At 40.5% G+C, this 18461-nt stretch overlaps 1 protein-coding gene across 1 annotated transcript in view; it reads right to left on the minus strand.

Moving 5' to 3' along the window:
• LOC126277976 (engulfment and cell motility protein 2-like) overlaps positions 1 to 18461 on the minus strand; it is a 69641-nt gene that overhangs the window by 12601 nt on the left and 38579 nt on the right. The gene's annotated exons all lie outside the window — the stretch shown is intronic.

Below are 18461 nucleotides of genomic sequence, written 5' to 3' on the forward strand. Positions count from 1 at the left end.
GCAACAGACGTTACCAATAGGGTAACTAAAACTGATAGAAAGATTTGAATGTTCAGTAAACCAGCTGTGGACAGGAGCGTTTAGAGAAACTGTGAATGAAGGCTAGAAGAATAGTTGACCAAGCACTAGATATATGAGTTCATAATAGAAGAATTCATAATGGAAGGATCTCTAGTTGGTATAGAGTCTGTGTAAAGAAACTTTTAAGGGAACAGCAACTACAGAACAATAGCTGGAAAACAAAGCACAGGACTTCAGACAAACAGAAACTAAATGAAATGTATTGAGCTGTCAAAGGGGCAATATGTGAAGCCTTCAATGACTAACAAAGCAAGAAGTTGCTGAAAGACCTCTCACAAAAACCAAATAAATTCTGATTGTACATAAAAGTTGTTAGTGTCACCAAGTTAGTATCCAAACATTCACAGATGTCACAGAAACCAAAATTGAGGGTAGTAAAGCAAAATCATAAATGCTCATGTCCATTTTCAAATGTTTTTGTGCAAAGGAGAATTCAGTACTGACCCAGTTTAACCCTTACATGTCCGCCCCAGTAGCTGAGCGGTCAGCGCGACAGACTGTCAATCCAAAGGGCCCGGGTTCGATTCTCGGTTGGGTCGGAGATTTTCTCCACTCATGGACTGGGTGTTGTGTTGTCTTAATCATCATCATTTCTTCCCCATCGACGCACAAGTAACCGAAGTGGCGTCAAATCAAAAGACTTGCACCAGGCGAACGGTCTACCTGATGGGAGGACCTCGTCACACGACATTACATTACATTACCCTTACATGACAATGAAAATGGATGATATAGGTACTGGTGTCAATGGAACTGAGGAACTGCTGAAATTCCAAAAATTGAACAAGATCCTATGACCCGATGGAACTGCTACCACATTTTATACATAACTTTCAGTTGAGATGACCCTCTTTTTATCGTAATATACCATAGGAGCCTTGAACAAAAACTGTACACAGTAGTTTGAAAAAAAGTACATGTTACATGTCTACAAAAAGAGTAGTGGGAGTGGTCCCCAAAACTACTATCTAATATCTGCTGAACCCCAGAATGAATTCGTTGTGCAAGCCTAAAATTTTTAAAGTTTTATCTGGTGAGCTCAGGGCTGAGGGGGCCAACATGGGGCTGGTGTGCCAATCAGAAAGTCAACATGGCTTACCACTGAGGTAGCAGAAGACAAGGCACCAGGTGAACAAAAGTGCAAATGTCGCAGTACAACATAAAAGGGCAGTATGAAGTAACACTCCGTAACAGCAAGTGCTAGATCACCTTGCAATAGCCAAACATTGCAGAAAGATCCAAGCTTGGCAATACAAAATAATTATTGAGCCTCCAAAGTAAGGCAAGGAGACTGCTGGTGAGACCAATAAGTGGGGGAAAATTCACTCATGCACCTAGAACGACTGTGTCATAGAGTGGGCTCAGCTTGTTAAATAACTGGGCTGTGGAGCTGAAGGACACATTCAGTCATGCGGCCATTATGTTTGTGTCACCAAAACCAGAGACAATGCCCGTCTATTGAGTTTCAGTGAAACCACATTGAACCAGTCAATAATAGTCCTCCTGCTACTTGCTTGCTGAAACTAAGGCCAAGACACACCCACCTGATGCAAACCACAGTTGTAGTCTGCCATTGCTGCCTACTAGGACATTGTGGACGAGGAGAGGACTAGTGTGCTGTGTGTGCAGTCATTTGCAAAAAATCTCCTTTCAGTATCTTGAATCATTTATGAGATATGACTATTGTTATGGCCTCATGATTTTCAGTGTACAGTGACGTGAAAGGGTGTATTGCAACTCCTGCCCTTAGGATATAAAACCCAATAACTCAAGAGTAAAATGAGAGATCATTCTGCTCTCAGTTTTAAATGAAATTTCAATATCATATCTACAATTCATTCATTGCAGTGTATGGGCAAAATCAACCATACATAATGTTTATGCAATGCATTTTAATCTCTGCAAAATTCTTAAAATTTTGGACAATGTTTTACTTAATTTGATGCTGCATGGTAACTATGGTATATAACAAAAAGGAATTCAATTCACTAGCAAGTGAAGATATGAGACTGTAAGATGAGAAAAATCAATTTTTTTTCCTAATAGTTTTTGAAAAATCAGATGATAAGTATTTCATATAGGCTAGAATGCTGTCTCTCAGCACAGGCACCAGTATTGGTGAATATTACAACTGTAACAAAAGTCACCTCAGCATGGAATGAAAAGAGCCTATCTGTAGCAGCATATGAATTAAAAACGTAATGGAGTGGCAGAGAGCACTGGCAGCTGACAAAGACTGTCAAGCTTTCAGGTTACAACTGCAGTGTATGAGGCATGCGGACAACATGTAGTGGTTCCAGCAGTGTTAAAGGATGAAGTGTTGTGTCAAACACATGACCATATGTTGTCAAGTCATGGAGATGATGGACAGATGAGTCACAGAAAGGTTGTCGTGGAGGACAAAAAAACATGATGTTGAGCAGTTCATAAAGGGCAGTGTACCTTGTGCACAAACATCTGATCTTATATATATATATATATATATATATATATATATATATATATAAAACAGAAAGAAACTTCCACATGGGAAAAATATATTAAAAATAAAGATTCCAAGACTTACCAAGCGGGAAAGCGCCGGCAGACAGGCACATGAACAAAACACACAAACACACACACAGAATTACAAGCTTTCGCAACTGGCAGTTGCTTCGTCAGGAAGGAAGGAAGGAGAGGGAAAAATGAAAGGGTGTGGGTTTTAAGGGAGAGGGTAAGGAGTCATTCCAATCCCGGGAGCGGAAAGACTTCCCTTAGGGGAAAAAAAGGACAGGTGTACACTCGCACACACACACACACACATATCCATCCGCACATACACAGACACAAGCAGACATATTTAAAGGCAAAGAGTTAAGGGCAGAGATGTCAGTCGAGGCGGAAGTACAGAGGCAAAGAAGTTGTTGAAAGACAGGTGAGGTATGAGCGGCGGCAACTTGAAATTAGCGGAGGTTGAGGCCTGGCGGATATCGAGAAGAGAGGATATACTGAAGGGCGAGTTCCCATCTCCGGAGTTCGGATAGGTAGGTGTTGGTGGGAAGTATCCAGATAACTCGGACGGTGTAACACTGTGCCAAGATGTGCTGGCCGTGCATCAAGGCATGTTTAGCCACAGGGTGATCCTCATTACCAACAAACACTGTCTGCCTGTGTCCATTCATGCGAATGGACAGTTTGTTGCTGGTCATTCCCACATAGAAAGCATCACAGTGCAGGCAGGTCAGTTGGTAAATCACGTGGGTGCTTTCACATGTGGCTCTCCCTTTGATTGTGTACACCTTCCGGGTTACAGGACTGGAGTAGGTGGTGGTGGGAGGGTGCATAGGACAGGTTTTACACCGGGGGCGGTTGCAAGGGTAGGAGCCAGAGGGTAGGGGAGGTGGTTTGGGGATTTCATAGGGATGAACCAAGAGGTTACGAAGGTTAGGTGGACGGCGGAAAGACACTCTTGGTGGAGTGGGGAGGATTTCATGAAGGATGGATCTCATTTCGGGGCAGGATTTTAGGAAGTCGTATCCCTGCTGGAGAGCCACATTCAAGGTCTGATCCAGTCCCGGGAAGTATTCTGTTACAAGTGGGGCACTTTTGGGGTTCTTCTGTGAGAGGTTCTGGGTTTGAGGGGATGAGGAAGTGGCTCTGGTTATCTGCTTCTGTACCAGGTTGGGAGGGTAGTTGCGGGATGCGAAAGCTGTTTTCAGGTTGTTGGTGTAATGGTCGAGGGATTCAGGACTGGAGCAGATTCGTTTGCCACGAAGGCCTAGGCTGTAGGGAAGGGACCGTTTGATATGGAATGGGTGGCAGCTGTCATAATGGAGGTACTGTTGCTTGTTGGTGGGTTTGATGTGGACGGATGTGTGCAGCTGGCCATTGGACAGATGGAGGTCAACATCTAGGAAAGTGGCATGGGATTTGGAGTAGGACCAGGTGAATCTGATGGAACCAAAGGAGTTGAGGTTGGAGAGGAAATTCTGGAGTTGTTCTTCACTGTGAGTCCAGATCATGAAGATGTCATCAATAAATCTGTACCAAACTTTGGGTTGGCAGGCTTGGGTAACCAAGAAGGCTTCCTCTAAGCGACCCATAAATAGGTTGGCATACGAGGGGGCCATCCTGGTACCCATGGCTGTTCCCTTTAATTGTTGGTATGTCTGGCCTTCAAAAGTGAAGAAGTTGTGGGTCAGGATGAAGCTGGCTAAGGTGACGAGGAAAGAGGTTTTAGGTAGGGTGGCAGGTGATCGGCGTGAAAGGAAGTGCTCCATTGCAGCGAGGCCCTGGACGTGCGGGATATTTGTGTATAGGGAAGTGGCATCAATGGTTACCAGGATGGTTTCTGGGGGTAACAGACTGGGTACGGATTCCAGGCGTTCGAGAAAGTGGTTGGTGTCTTTGATGAAGGATGGGAGACTGCATGTAATGGGTTGAAGGTGTTGATCTACGAAGGCAGAGATGCGTTCTGTGGGGGCTTGGTAACCAGCTACAATGGGGCGGCCAGGATGTTTGGGTTTGTGAATTTTAGGAAGTAGGTAGAAGGTAGGAGTGCGAGGTGACGGTGGGGTGAGGAGTTTGATGGAGTCAGGTGAAAGGTTTTGTAGGGGGCCTAAGGTTCTGAGGATTCCTTGAAGCTCCGCCTGGACATCAGGAATGGGATTACTTCGGCAAACTTTGTATGTAGAGTTGTCTGAAAGCTGACGCAGTCCCTCAGCCACATACTCCCGACGATCAAGTACCACAGTCGTGGAACCCTTGTCAGCCGGAAGAATGATGTAATCTGGCTAGGGTGAAGGCATGTTTGCGGAGGGAATGTAAATAAAATTTAATGGGGTCGTTGTAGGGATGTTGTGAGGTTGACATGGTATTGGTAGGTGGAAAGGGTAATATGAGGTTAAAGTGTAATCTGGCTAGGGTGAAGGCATGTTTGCGGAGGGAATGTAAATAAAATTTAATGGGGTCGTTGTAGGGATGTTGTGAGGTTGACATGGTATTGGTAGGTGGAAAGGGTAATATGAGGTTAAAGTGAATCTGGCTAGGGTGAAGGCATGTTTGCGGAGGGAATGTAAATAAAATTTAATGGGGTCGTTGTAGGGATGTTGTGAGGTTGACATGGTATTGGTAGGTGGAAAGGGTAATATGAGGTTAAATATATATATATATATATATATATATATATATATATATATATATATATATATATATAACAGAAAGAAACTTCCACATGGGAAAAATATATTAAAAACAAAGATTCCAAGACTTACCAAGCGGGAAAGCGCCGGCAGACAGGCACATGAACAAAACACACAAACACACACACAGAATTACGAGCTTTCGCAACTGGCAGTTGCTTCGTCAGGAAAGAGGGAAGGAGAGGGAAAAATGAAAGGATGTGGGTTTTAAGGGAGAGGGTAAGGAGTCATTCCAATCCCGGGAGCGGAAAGACTTCCCTTAGGGGAAAAAAAAAAGGACAGGTGTACACTCGCACACACACACACATATCCATCCGCACATACACAGACACAAGCAGACATATTTAAAGGCAAAGAGTTAAGGGCAGAGATGTCAGTCGAGGCGGAAGTACAGAGGCAAAGAAGTTGTTGAAAGACAGGTGAGGTATGAGCGGCGGCAACTTGAAATTAGCGGAGGTTGAGGCCTGGCGGATATCGAGAAGAGAGGATATACTGAAGGGCGAGTTCCCATCTCCGGAGTTCGGCCCTTAACTCTTTGCCTTTAAATATGTCTGCTTGTGTCTGTGTATGTGCGGATGGATATGTGTGTGTGTGTGCGAGTGTACACCTGTCCTTTTTTTTTTTTTTCCCCTAAGGGAAGTCTTTCCGCTCCCGGGATTGGAATGACTCCTTACCCTCTCCCTTAAAACCCACATCCTTTCATTTTTCCCTCTCCTTCCCTCTTTCCTGACGAAGCAACTGCCAGTTGCGAAAGCTCGTAATTCTGTGTGTGTGTTTGTGTGTTTTGTTCATGTGCCTGTCTGCCGGCGCTTTCCCGCTTGGTAAGTCTTGGAATCTTTGTTTTTAATATATATATATATATATATATATATATATATATATATATATATATATATATATATATATATATATATATAAAACAGAAAGAAACTTCCACATGGGAAGCAGATAACCAGAGCCACTTCCTCATCCCCTCAAACCCAGAACCTCTCACAGAAGAACCCCAAAAGTGCCCCACTTGTAACAGAATACTTCCCGGGACTGGATCAGACCTTGAATGTGGCTCTCCAGCAGGGATACGACTTCCTAAAATCCTGCCCCGAAATGAGATCCATCCTTCATGTAATCCTCCCCACTCCACCAAGAGTGTCTTTCCGCCGTCCACCTAACCTTCGTAACCTCTTGGTTCATCCCTATGAAATCCCCAAACCACCTCCCCTACCCTCTGGCTCCTACCCTTGCAACCGCCCCCGGTGTAAAACCTGTCCTATGCACCCTCCCACCACCACCTACTCCAGTCCTGTAACCCGGAAGGTGTACACAATCAAAGGGAGAGCCACATGTGAAAGCACCCACGTGATTTACCAACTGACCTGCCTGCACTGTGATGCTTTCTATGTGGGAATGACCAGCAACAAACTGTCCATTCGCATGAATGGACACAGGCAGACAGTGTTTGTTGGTAATGAGGATCACCCTGTGGCTAAACATGCCTTGATGCACGGCCAGCACATCTTGGCACAGTGTTACACCGTCCGAGTTATCTGGATACTTCCCACCAACACCAACCTATCCGAACTCCGGAGATGGGAACTCGCCCTTCAGTATATCCTCTCTTCTCGATATCCGCCAGGCCTCAACCTCCGCTAATTTCAAGTTGCCGCCGCTCATACCTCACCTGTCTTTCAACAACTTCTTTGCCTCTGTACTTCCGCCTCGACTGACATCTCTGCCCTTAACTCTTTGCCTTTAAATATGTCTGCTTGTGTCTGTGTATGTGCGGATGGATATGTGTGTGTGTGTGCGAGTGTACACCTGTCCTTTTTTTCCCCTAAGGGAAGTCTTTCCGCTCCCGGGATTGGAATGACTCCTTACCCTCTCCCTTAAAACCCACATCCTTTCATTTTTCCCTCTCCTTCCCTCTTTCCTGACGAAGCAACTGCCAGTTGCGAAAGCTCGTAATTCTGTGTGTGTGTTTGTGTGTTTTGTTCATGTGCCTGTCTGCCGGCGCTTTCCCGCTTGGTAAGTCTTGGAATCTTTATATATATATATATATATATATATATATAAAACCTTTGCCAAACCTAGTTGAGGCATCTTAACATTTACCGATGATTGGGTTTGATATCTTGAGAATGTTAAATAGAACATCTGTTGGAAATAAGTATATGCTAACAATTATAGATCAGAATGAAATTTTCACTCTACAGCAGAATGTGCACTGATATGAAACTTCCTGGCAGATTAAAATTGTGTATTGAACCGAGAGTTTGAATTAGAGATAATTTTTTTAAGGTACCTGGCAGTGGTGCCAGTTCCTCATTAACATGCTAGTACAGTAGCTGAGGCTATAGTTGATAGCAAGGATGCTTAAATTTGGTATGCCTGATACCTTCAATATGGGTCAGGGTACGAATTTTCTATTGGACTTGATGAAACATTTATAGGATGTACTTTGTATCTGGAAGTTATGGACAAGCCTGTTCCATCCACAGACTGGAGAATGACTGCAGAATGGAGCGAGTTCAAGAAACCATCTCTAAAATGTTAAGTTCTGTGTTAATAGCCAACACCATTACTAGGATACATACCTATAACACTTAGTTTGCACGTATAATTCTAAAGTCTATGTGGGTATAGGTTTGTCACTATTAGAGGTGGTGTACAGCAGAAAAATGCTGTCCCACTGTAACGTCATGATTTGTAAATTGTGACCTGACTGCAAATAAGTCAAAAAATCGGTGAAAATGATATATGAAGTGTGCAGAAGGTAAAGTTGGGCAACACTAAAGCCTTATAGTGACAGGAACAATAGGGGTAACATGTATGGAAACTACCACAGTATCAAAAGTGTCAATGAATGTTAGTCACTAATCCTTACTTGCCTGATGGAAAGACAAAGAAGTCCTTGACTAAATATCAGGTTCACTATGAAGTCATTGAGATGACTTATCCAGTGAACCTTAAGTGCAGTTTCAGTCTAAAATATTTACTGTCCATGTTAGTAGAGTTAAAGCTTTTATAGAAATGGTGGATGTATTATCACAAATTCCAGCAAATGACTTCATGCACAGGAAATGACTAACAAAGTAAAAAAGCATGTGGTAGTGGATAAGCATTATCTGCATAGCATACCCTACACATTGAAGTGATGTAACAAGTAGTAATATTTAGGCTTAGGTGTGTTATTTCTAGGAGCTATTTAATGAATAAGTCATTTTTTTATTTTCTTGTTCAAGTGTATTAATTTCCATAGGCCGTTGCAGTTGTATTGGATACAAGTTATTTCACAGTTGTTTTGTTTTGTAGATGCATTTTTGGGAGACAAGAGAGAATAATGAAAGTTCCTTTCCTCAGAAGGTGGGTTGCCAGGAACAACTGGACAAGCTGTTGTATTCCTGAAGCTGCCATGTGTCATTGATGGAGAAGTGATGCACATAGGTTGCATTCAACAGTTAGAGTCGGGTGTGTTTTCTTGACAACCAGATATGCTGTTAACCAGTCATCAGTGGACACTGAGGTTGACTGTTGTTGTGCGAGAAATAAGAAATGAAGTTCACCTGTTATGGGATGTTTTCACAGAATTACAGACAGGAATGCAAGGGAACAAAATCCTCACCGTAGAGAAAATACCAGAAACTGATGCTATCATATGGCAAATTGAGAGCTCAACTGACATAAATGACAGACACTGCATCATGGATGCAAGTTTGTTGGAAAGGAGGGTGGTTGGACAAAGGAGAAAAAATATTAGAGACAGTGTTAGGAATGAGGATATTCAGAAGTTGAATGACATGATTGGGCAAGTGCAATTGATGTCAGGCATGACCAAAACAAGTGGCATACCATGCAATTGTTGAATTTTGAAGGGGCATTATAAATAGCACCAAAATGATATATGGAGTTAGCCCCAGTACATCCATGATACAATGAAAACAATAAACATGGATTTGGGAGATATACAGAATCAGTTGAGCTTTCTGGGACAGCAAAATAGCAGTAGCCAGACTATTATAGGTATTAGCAGATACACACAACGGTACAAGAATGCATGTATAGTTATTACAAGAAGCAGTTTTCTATGAAGTAAACAGACAAATGAATTTGATACTATTACTGCCACAACATTTCCTGTCAGGACTTCTCGTAGCGGAAAAATAATTTGCTGTAGAAGTACAACATGTGACAGAGGTGGAAAAAAGATCTTGGCTTTATTTTACCACATAGCAATTATGGAAGTGAGTTCAGACAGAAAGAGATTGTATGTATCGGTCCAGTTACTGGTGTTAGGAAAGAATGTGAAGTATTGGTGATATATGATTCACCCTTATCCAGTAATGTGAGGGACAATGGGTAAACAGGTGCAAGTGGAGATGTGAGAGATATTAGTTCATATTCTTATGGCACTAGAAGACCTGCAGGTATGTCTAAGGGAAAACATTAAAATTTGTCCAGCCGAGGAAGTAGTGACTAATGCACAGACATACAAAATGTAACTGTTTCTAGGGAAAGCAGACACATTGGAGTGCCTGAAGGAAATATTGACCCCACAATTTCATTTTTGGAAGGTGGGAGGGCATTGGATGTGCTCAGGTTTTTCACCAGAAGCCATGATCATGAATGGCTATGAGAATGGGAGACCTAAGGGCACAGTAAAGTTTGAGTGACATAATAATGATATTTTGGTGAATGGCACAACTTGAGAGGTAGCTCGGATGAACTTCCTCCTCCTAGCTACACTCACATGTACAGCTGTTCTCAGACAAACCCACTGCATCATATTGGCCAGAGGAACCTTTGGGAGTACTGCCAGCACAAAATTTAGCCCATCTCAACACTGCCCTAAATCCCGACCATATACTCTCTTTAGATAAATTAATTGCATCTCAGCAAGGGAAAATCCGACAAATGTTGCAATGCCCACAGCAATATCAAGAGAACCAGCACCAAAATCTCATGGCTATAAGCATTACAACCACTGTCTTGCCATGTTTCTGGTAGCAGATTGCATACCTCACTTTTCCCTCTGACATAGAAGTAGCCATTCTCCAGACCTACTGATACATAAAATATCTCTGATGTGGTTAACTGATATGACCCAGGAAGTACAGATTAAGTAAAACTGTAAATCTGTGAAAACATGTAAGGATGGACATAGAAAAAATACAGCATAAGTTTGAAAAGGATAAAGTGAACTAAAACTTATGAATAATGGTACAGAATTAAGAAAGAAAAGGAAGGTCCATGTAGGTCAGCTCACACAAAACAGACAATTTTTGCAATGAGCATATTGTACAATTATTTATGTAAATGTATAAGATTGTTGCAGAGGATGATCAGAGCAAAATTTGGGATGAATTTTTTGGAAGAAGAGAGGAGTGTTGCATCTCCCGGAATGAATTTGGTTTGCAAGCTTAAAGTTTTAGCCAGCAAGCTCAAAGCCAAGGAGGCCAGCTTGTGATTGGTGTGCCAATCAGAATGTCTACAAGGCATACTGCCAAGTTAGCAGAAGAAGGCATCAGGCGAGTGTTGCCAAACATCCTTCAAGCAAGGGAAACGAAAGCACAAATACTGCAGTATAACGTAATAGGGTAATATGAAGTAGCACTCTTTGATTTCGAGCACCACTGCAGTAGTCAAACATTGCAGAAAGATCCAAGCTTGGCAACCCAGAATAATTATTGAGCCTCCAAGTAAAGCAAGGAGCACTGATTAGAGTCTTGAAAGCCATGGACCAGGGCAACAGGTGAAGACTGTCTTTCTTTATTTCCAAAAATCTTTTGACTCAGTACGAAACCAATGATTACTAACAAAAGTTTGATCATATGTGGTTCCAGATGAAATTTGTGATTGGATTGAGGCTCTCTGATACCGAGCATGCAGCATGTTATCTGGGATGGAACGTTTTCAGCAGTGCTAGAAGTAACTTCAGATATGAAGGGAAGTGTGTTTTGACCCTTCCTGTGCATTTTGTGTTTGAATGATGTAGCATACAATATTATATATAGCATCAGACTTTTGCAGGTAATGCCATTATCTATAATGAAATGCTATTTGAAAGAAACTGCACAAATATTTAGTTAAATCTCAATTTCAAAGTGGTGCAAAATTGTCAAATTGCTTCAAATTTTCTGAACTGTGATTCAGAAAATATAGACATGTTGTGTCTTGTTGCTACAAAGTCAGTGCATTACAATTTGGATCGTTCAACTCATGCAAATACTGTTTGTAATGCCATTATCTATAATGAAATGCTATCTGAAAGAAACTGCACAAATATTTAGTTAAATCTCAATTTCAAAGTGGTGCAAAATTGTCAAATTGCTTCAAATTTTCTGAACTGTGATTCAGAAAATATAGACATGTTGTGTCTTGTTGCTACAAAGTCAGTGCATTACAATTTGGATCGTTCAACTCATGCAAATACTGTTTGTAACAACCTGTGGGGACATGAAATGAAATGATCATTTAGTGCCAGTCATAGCTAAAACAGGTTGCAGATTTTGGTTCATGGGTGGGACACTAGCAAAATGTAATCAATCAACAAAGGAGGCTGCTTACAAAACAATTATGTTACCCATCTTAGAACATTTGTTGTGTGAAACCCATGAACATGTACAAGAGTGGGTCAGAGACATTCTGAAACACCTGAACTGACAGACACTTGCAGATAGAAAACCATCCCACAAATTCCTACTTACAAAATATCAAGCACCAGTATTAGGCGAAGAATTTAGGAATATACATACAAGTGCCTGCAAAGGCAAAGCATATAAGCAGTCATTCTTCCTGTGTGCTATACACGAATGGATGACGAAGAAGCCTTAATATGTGTCATGTGCCTCACAGTGGTCTGCAGAGTATGTATGTATTTTTAACTGTTGCTTTTGAAATGTAGCAGACCAGAATGGAAATCAAATCGAACAGATTGTTACCACAGCTCTTAGCTCACTGAGGGCTTGCCACTGTCCAGATTCCAATAGTGGTATAAGAATGTAATGGATCTATTTTGTACATTACCTTAGTAGTTAGTGATATCATATGCAGTGATTCCAAACTAGACAAAGAATAAGCTAATCATAATGTCAGAAACATAAACAAAGTAGTAATCTCCACCTTGTGGGTAATGTAATATGTAAATGATTATAAAGAACTAACATATCAGACCCATGAAACTCAGTCAGTTGGTGGGAACATCTGAAACTACCGTATTCTGTTTTAGTCGACACATATGAAAACAGATTACATTGTGTTGCTAAAATATATAAAGCACTGTTCAGAATATTATATGAACTGCCATTATCCATCTTTATAAGCAACATATGTATCAAAGTTTACCAACATTTAAGTAATTTTGTGAGTTTAATTTGGGGGCAGAAGGAACAAGACTTCTGGTCAGGTGAATACAGGGTTATAAATACAAAATCAAATAGGGGTAATGCAGGAGTAGGTTTAATAATGAATAAAAAATAGGAACGTGGGTAAGCTACTACAAACAGCATAGTGAACGCATTATTGTGGCCAAGATAGATACAAAGCCCACACCTACCACAGTAGTACAAATTTATATGCTGACTAGCTCTGCAGATGACGAAGAGATTGATGAGATGAAAGAAGTTATTCAGATAGTGAAGGGAGACGAAAATTTAATAGTTGTAGGTGGCGGGAATTCAATAGTAGGAAAAGGAAGAGAAGGAAATGTAGTAGATGAATATGGAATGGGGGTACGGAATGAAAGAGGAAGCCGCCAGGTAAAATTTTGCACAGAACATAACTTAATCGTAGCTAACAATTGGTTCAAGAATCATACATGGAAGAAGCCTGGAGATACTAGAAGGTATCAGACATATTATATAATGGTAAGACAGAGATTTAGGAACCAGATTTTAAACTGTAAGACATTTCCAGGGGCAGATGTGGACTCGACCACAAACTATTGGTTATGAACTGTAGATTAAAACTAAAGAAACTGCAAAAAGGTGGGAATTTAAGGAGATGGGACTGGTATAAACTGATGGAACCAGTGGTTGTAAAGAGTTTCGGGGAGAGCATTAGGGAATGATTGACAAGAACGGGGGAAAGAAATACAGTAGAAAAAGAATGGGTAGCTTTGAAGGATGGAGTAGTGAAGTCAGCAGAGGATCAAGTAGGTAAAAAGACGAGGGCTAATAGAAATCCTTGGGCAACAGAAGAGACACTGAATTTAATTGATGAAAGGAGAAAATACAAATATGCAGTAAATGAAGCAGGCAAAAAGGAATACTAACATCTCAAAAATGAGATCGACAGGAAGTGCAAAATGGCTAAGCAGGGATGGCTAGAGGACAAATGTAAGGATGTAGAGGCATATATCACTAGGGGTAAGATAGATACTGCCTAAAGGAACATTAAAGAGACCTTTGGAGAAAAGAGAAACGCTTGCATGAATATAAAGAGCTCAGATGGAAACCCAGTTCTAAGCAAAGAAGGGAAAGCAGATAGGTGGAAGGAGTATATAGAGGGTCTATACAAGAGTGATGTTCTTGAGGACAATATTATGGAAATGGAAGAGGATGTAGATGAAGATGAAATGGGAGCTATGATACTGTGTGGAGACTTGACAGAGCACTGAAAGACCTAAGTTGAAACAAGGCCCTGGGAGCAGACAACATTCCATTAGAACTACTGATAGCCTTGGGAGAGCCAGCCCTGACAAAACTCTACCATCTGGTGACCAAAATGTATGAGACAGGCAAAATACCCTCAGACTTCAAGAAGAATATAATAATCCCAATCTCAAAGAAAGCAGGTGTTGCAGATGTGAAAACTACCTATCAGTTTAGTAAGCCACGGCTGCAAAATATTGAGCAAGCAGTAAAGGAAACAAAAGAAAAATTCGGAGTAGGAATTTAAATCCATGGAGAAGGAATGGAATGGACGATGCCCTGAAAGAAGGATATAAGATGAACATCAACATAAGCAAAACGAGGATAATGGAACGTAGTCGAATCAAATCGGGCGATGCTGAGGGTATTGGATTAGGAAATGTGACGCTTACAGTAGTAAATGAGGTTTGCTGTTTGGGGAGCAAAATAAGTGATGATGGTCGAAGTAGAGAGGATATAAAATGTAGACTGGCAATGGCAAGGAAAGTGTTACTGAAGAAGAGAAATTTGTTAACATCACGTATAGATTTAAGTGTCAGGAAGTCCTTTCTGAAAGTATTTGTATGGGGCGAAGCCATGTATGGAAGTGAAACGTGGACGATAAATAGTTTAGACAAAAAGAGAATAGAAGCTTTCGAAATGTGGTGCTACAGAAGGATGCTGAAGATTAGATGGGTAGATCACATAACTAATGAGGAGATATTGAATGGAATTGGGGAGAAGAGGAGTTTGTGGCACAACTTGACAAGAAGAAGGGACCAGTTGGTAGGACATATTCTGAGGCATCAAGGGATCACCAATTTAGTACTGGAGGGCAGCACGGAGGGTAAAAATAGTAGAGGGAGGCCAAGAGATGAATACACTATACAGATTCTGAAGGATGTACATTGCAGTAGGTACTGGGAGATGAAGAAGTGTGCACAGGATAGAGTAGCATGGAGAGCTGCATCAAACCAGTCTCTGGACTGAAGACCACAACAACAACAACAATGAAACCAACACATCTTAACAATTTATTGAAAGATATTTTCTATGTAAAATATAAAATTATTTTAAGTGTAAACTGAAAGCTCTGTTAAAATGTGCATCTCAAACATGGTATGAACACTGTACTTAATTTTATTATTGTGTAATTAATATAATTTTCGAAGTCACTATATTCCACATATCTGATACAAATTCAAATATTATCATTATTTTATGGCCAATTTGTTTGAAAGAAATAGTAATGTTTATACTGTTCCTGTATGTATGTATGTCAAACTGACTTAATAAAATTCTTTTCATCTATAATTACTGAAAACTATAAAATCAACAATGGTGTCATTTTTTGAAACTGTATGTAATGGAGTGAGTTGGAGAATCTGATGTTTACTGTTAAGATTTTATTTGTGATGAACCACCTGTATCACTTTGAGTAATAAAATGTCTTAACAACTTATAAAGGTGTACCTATTGTTTCAAGTCACATTGCACGTTGATGATAATTGTGCCAATCCTGTTCTTGTCAGAATCACCAGGACATCAAATTAGAAGAAGTTAAGTACCTGTTTTACTCTGCCCATCTGAAATATATAATTTCAAACAGACTTATTTGCTGCAAGTTCATTATATCACTCCTAATGAATTTTGAAGAAGAAGTTACGTCTCACTTTCCACATGGTGATCAGTACCTACAAATAAAATAGAGATTGACAAAGTAATGATTGATGCAGTAATCAGATTTCCACTCCCCTGAAGATAATAATACTAATTATTATTATTATTACAAGGTGCACAACTTTGCTTCAGCGATTTGCCGATAGGTGGCGACAACGGTAAATAGCGGCCAAAAGAAACAGATTGCAGACATCAGGCAATTAGCTTGGACCTCAGTCAACATAACCTCATTCAAACATTACTTGATTTGTGTCTGCATCATAAAGTTGTTCTTGATTGAAAATGTCAGTTTACGAGCCTAATTCTCATATTTTTCTGTTTTGTTTCAGTATGGAGAAAACAGCAGCTGAGTCTCATCGAATGCTCTCAAATATGTATGGTAAGGAAGCTATTCGTGAAAGAACGTGTCGTGAGTGGTTTCAATGCTTCAAGAATGGTGATTTTAATGTCGTAGACCGGCATAGTGGTGAAAGCGAGAATGTTTTCAAATATGCAGGATTGAGGACATTGCTGAGTGAAGACTCACACCAGACTCAAGAAGAATTGGCATGATTAGTGGGAGTGTCACAGCAAGCCATTTCAAAATGTCTCAAGGCTATGGGCATGATTCAGAACAAAGGAACTAGAGTCCCGTGTGAGCTGAAATCAAGAGACGTTGAATGGTGTTTATGTGTTTGTGAACAGTTGCTTCAGAAGCAAGAACGGAAGGGATTTCTGCATCACATTGTGACTGGAGACAAAAAATGGGTACATTACGATAACCCTAAATGCAAAAAATTGGGGGTATATTTCCCCCTTGCTTCCATGTTGATGACCAAACCATATATTCACAGCTCCAAGATTGTACTCTGCATTTGGTGTTAAAACCATGTAAAACAATCACAGGTGCTCTTTGTCAAATACAATTGATGCATTTGAGCAGAGCATAAAAAGACAAACGGCCGCAATACTCCAAGAGACACAATAAAGTGATTTTGCAGCACGACAACACTCGACCCAAAGTTGCAAAAGAGGTCAAAACGTACTTGGAAATATTAAAACGAAAAGGCATACCCCACCCTCTGTATTCTCCAGACATTGCTCCCTCTGACTATCACCTGTTTAGATCAATGGCGCATGGGCCAGGCTGGCCAACACTTCCGATCTCATGAAGAAGTCACAAATTGGATCGATTCATAGATCGCTTCAAAAGATGAACAATTTTTTCGATGTGGGATTCCTACACTGCCCGAAAGATGGGAGAAAGTAGTGCCAGCGATGGAAAATATTTGGAATGATACATGTGTAAGCAATTTGTTTCATTAAAGTCTCAAATGTTGGGGGGAAAATGGCAGAAGCAAAGTTGTACACCTTCTATTATTCAGTGTGTTTCAATATCCCTGGTGCAAGTCTTTCCATTGGATGCCACTTTGGCAACTTGCATGTCCCTTAACCTACCTCATTGATTCTACCAGGTAAAGTTAAACATGGGATCTGAAACATACGTTGTTCTTGGAAAATATTCACAGCTCTTAAAGGTGAAGGCTAGGTAAAAGGCAGACTAAAATATTCTTTGGTCTGATTAAGGATCAATCTTGTGACTTTTTGATGTCTAGGTAGGTGCTTTACCACTAGATCATCAGCACATTCTCCTTGGAGGTACAGTAATAGACTTCCCAGGATAAATGTAGCTCTGCATTTCCTTGATTGTAAATTATTTGATCAGTCATATTACAATGGGTCCATAGTTCTTAACCTCTGGCATTATTCCTTTATGGGTACTGAGTTGTGAGTCATGTGACACCAGTTAAATAAATGAGTATTTTTGCATGCCTGTGTACTTTACTAGAAAAAAAAGTAGCAGCCTGAAAGCTAGTATCATCTATGTGTTGTGATTCGTTTCTGTCTGCCACACATCAATTGGTTATATGTGAGTGATTGCCTTTCTTAATTTTTGTTGATTGTGTTCATCCTCAAATTCCAATTACTACAAAGGAACTAAGAAACAGAATAAGATTATGTAAAATAAAATAGCAAACAGTCTGCAATGCTGGCAGAGATTTTAACACCATTCTGCATAATCCATGCTGTCTATCTCAAAATCCCTAGTAAAGATTTCCCCTAGTCCTGTTTAAATTTTGCACTTCTGCAGAATCCCCTGTGTAGTAAACCAGTAGTCCGTGTGTTTATTCCCTTACCACCTTTAGAGCATTAGAATGGAGGCTGAGACCAATTTTTTGTCAGGTCATGGTGAATACAATGTCCTGAAACCATACAGCATCTCAACTTAACTGTAGTTCAGTTAACAGACTAATATAGTCAGTTACAACCTCAAAGTTTTTGAGAACAAAGGCTTTGCTCAGGTCTCATTCTGTGACCTAAGCAAGGCTTTCGACTGTGTTGAGCACACGCCACTACTAGAGAAACTAGAATTCTATGGCATCAAAGGAAACAGTCTCAGACTATTAAAAGCTTATCTCAACAACCGTAAACAGGTAGTCTGTGTTGGTAAGGAACTGTCAAACATAGAAAATGTTAAAGTAGGTGTGCCTCAGGGATCTGTACTGGGGCCCTTCCTGTTTCTGATAATGATCAATGACCTCCTCTCGTTTATTAGATCCACCACTGTATTGTATGCAGATGATACGACTTTTCTTCAAAGCAGTAACAATCTTAATGATCTTAAAACCTGTGCTGAAAATACACTCACTCATGCAGCATATTGGTTCAGAGCAAATGGTTTCCTGCTAAATGAAAATAAAACTCAGCAGATAATCTTCACTCTAAGAGACAAGCCACTATCTGATGACCCTAGTTCTGTTAAATTCCTGGGAGTTTATTTAGACGAAAAGTTATCCTGGGGCCAACATGTAAACTATATTAGTAGTAAGCTACCTAGAATAAATTATTTATTAAG

Source organism: Schistocerca gregaria, chromosome 6 (genome assembly GCF_023897955.1).
Source record: "Schistocerca gregaria isolate iqSchGreg1 chromosome 6, iqSchGreg1.2, whole genome shotgun sequence".
Lineage (NCBI taxonomy): Eukaryota > Metazoa > Arthropoda > Insecta > Orthoptera > Acrididae > Schistocerca > Schistocerca gregaria.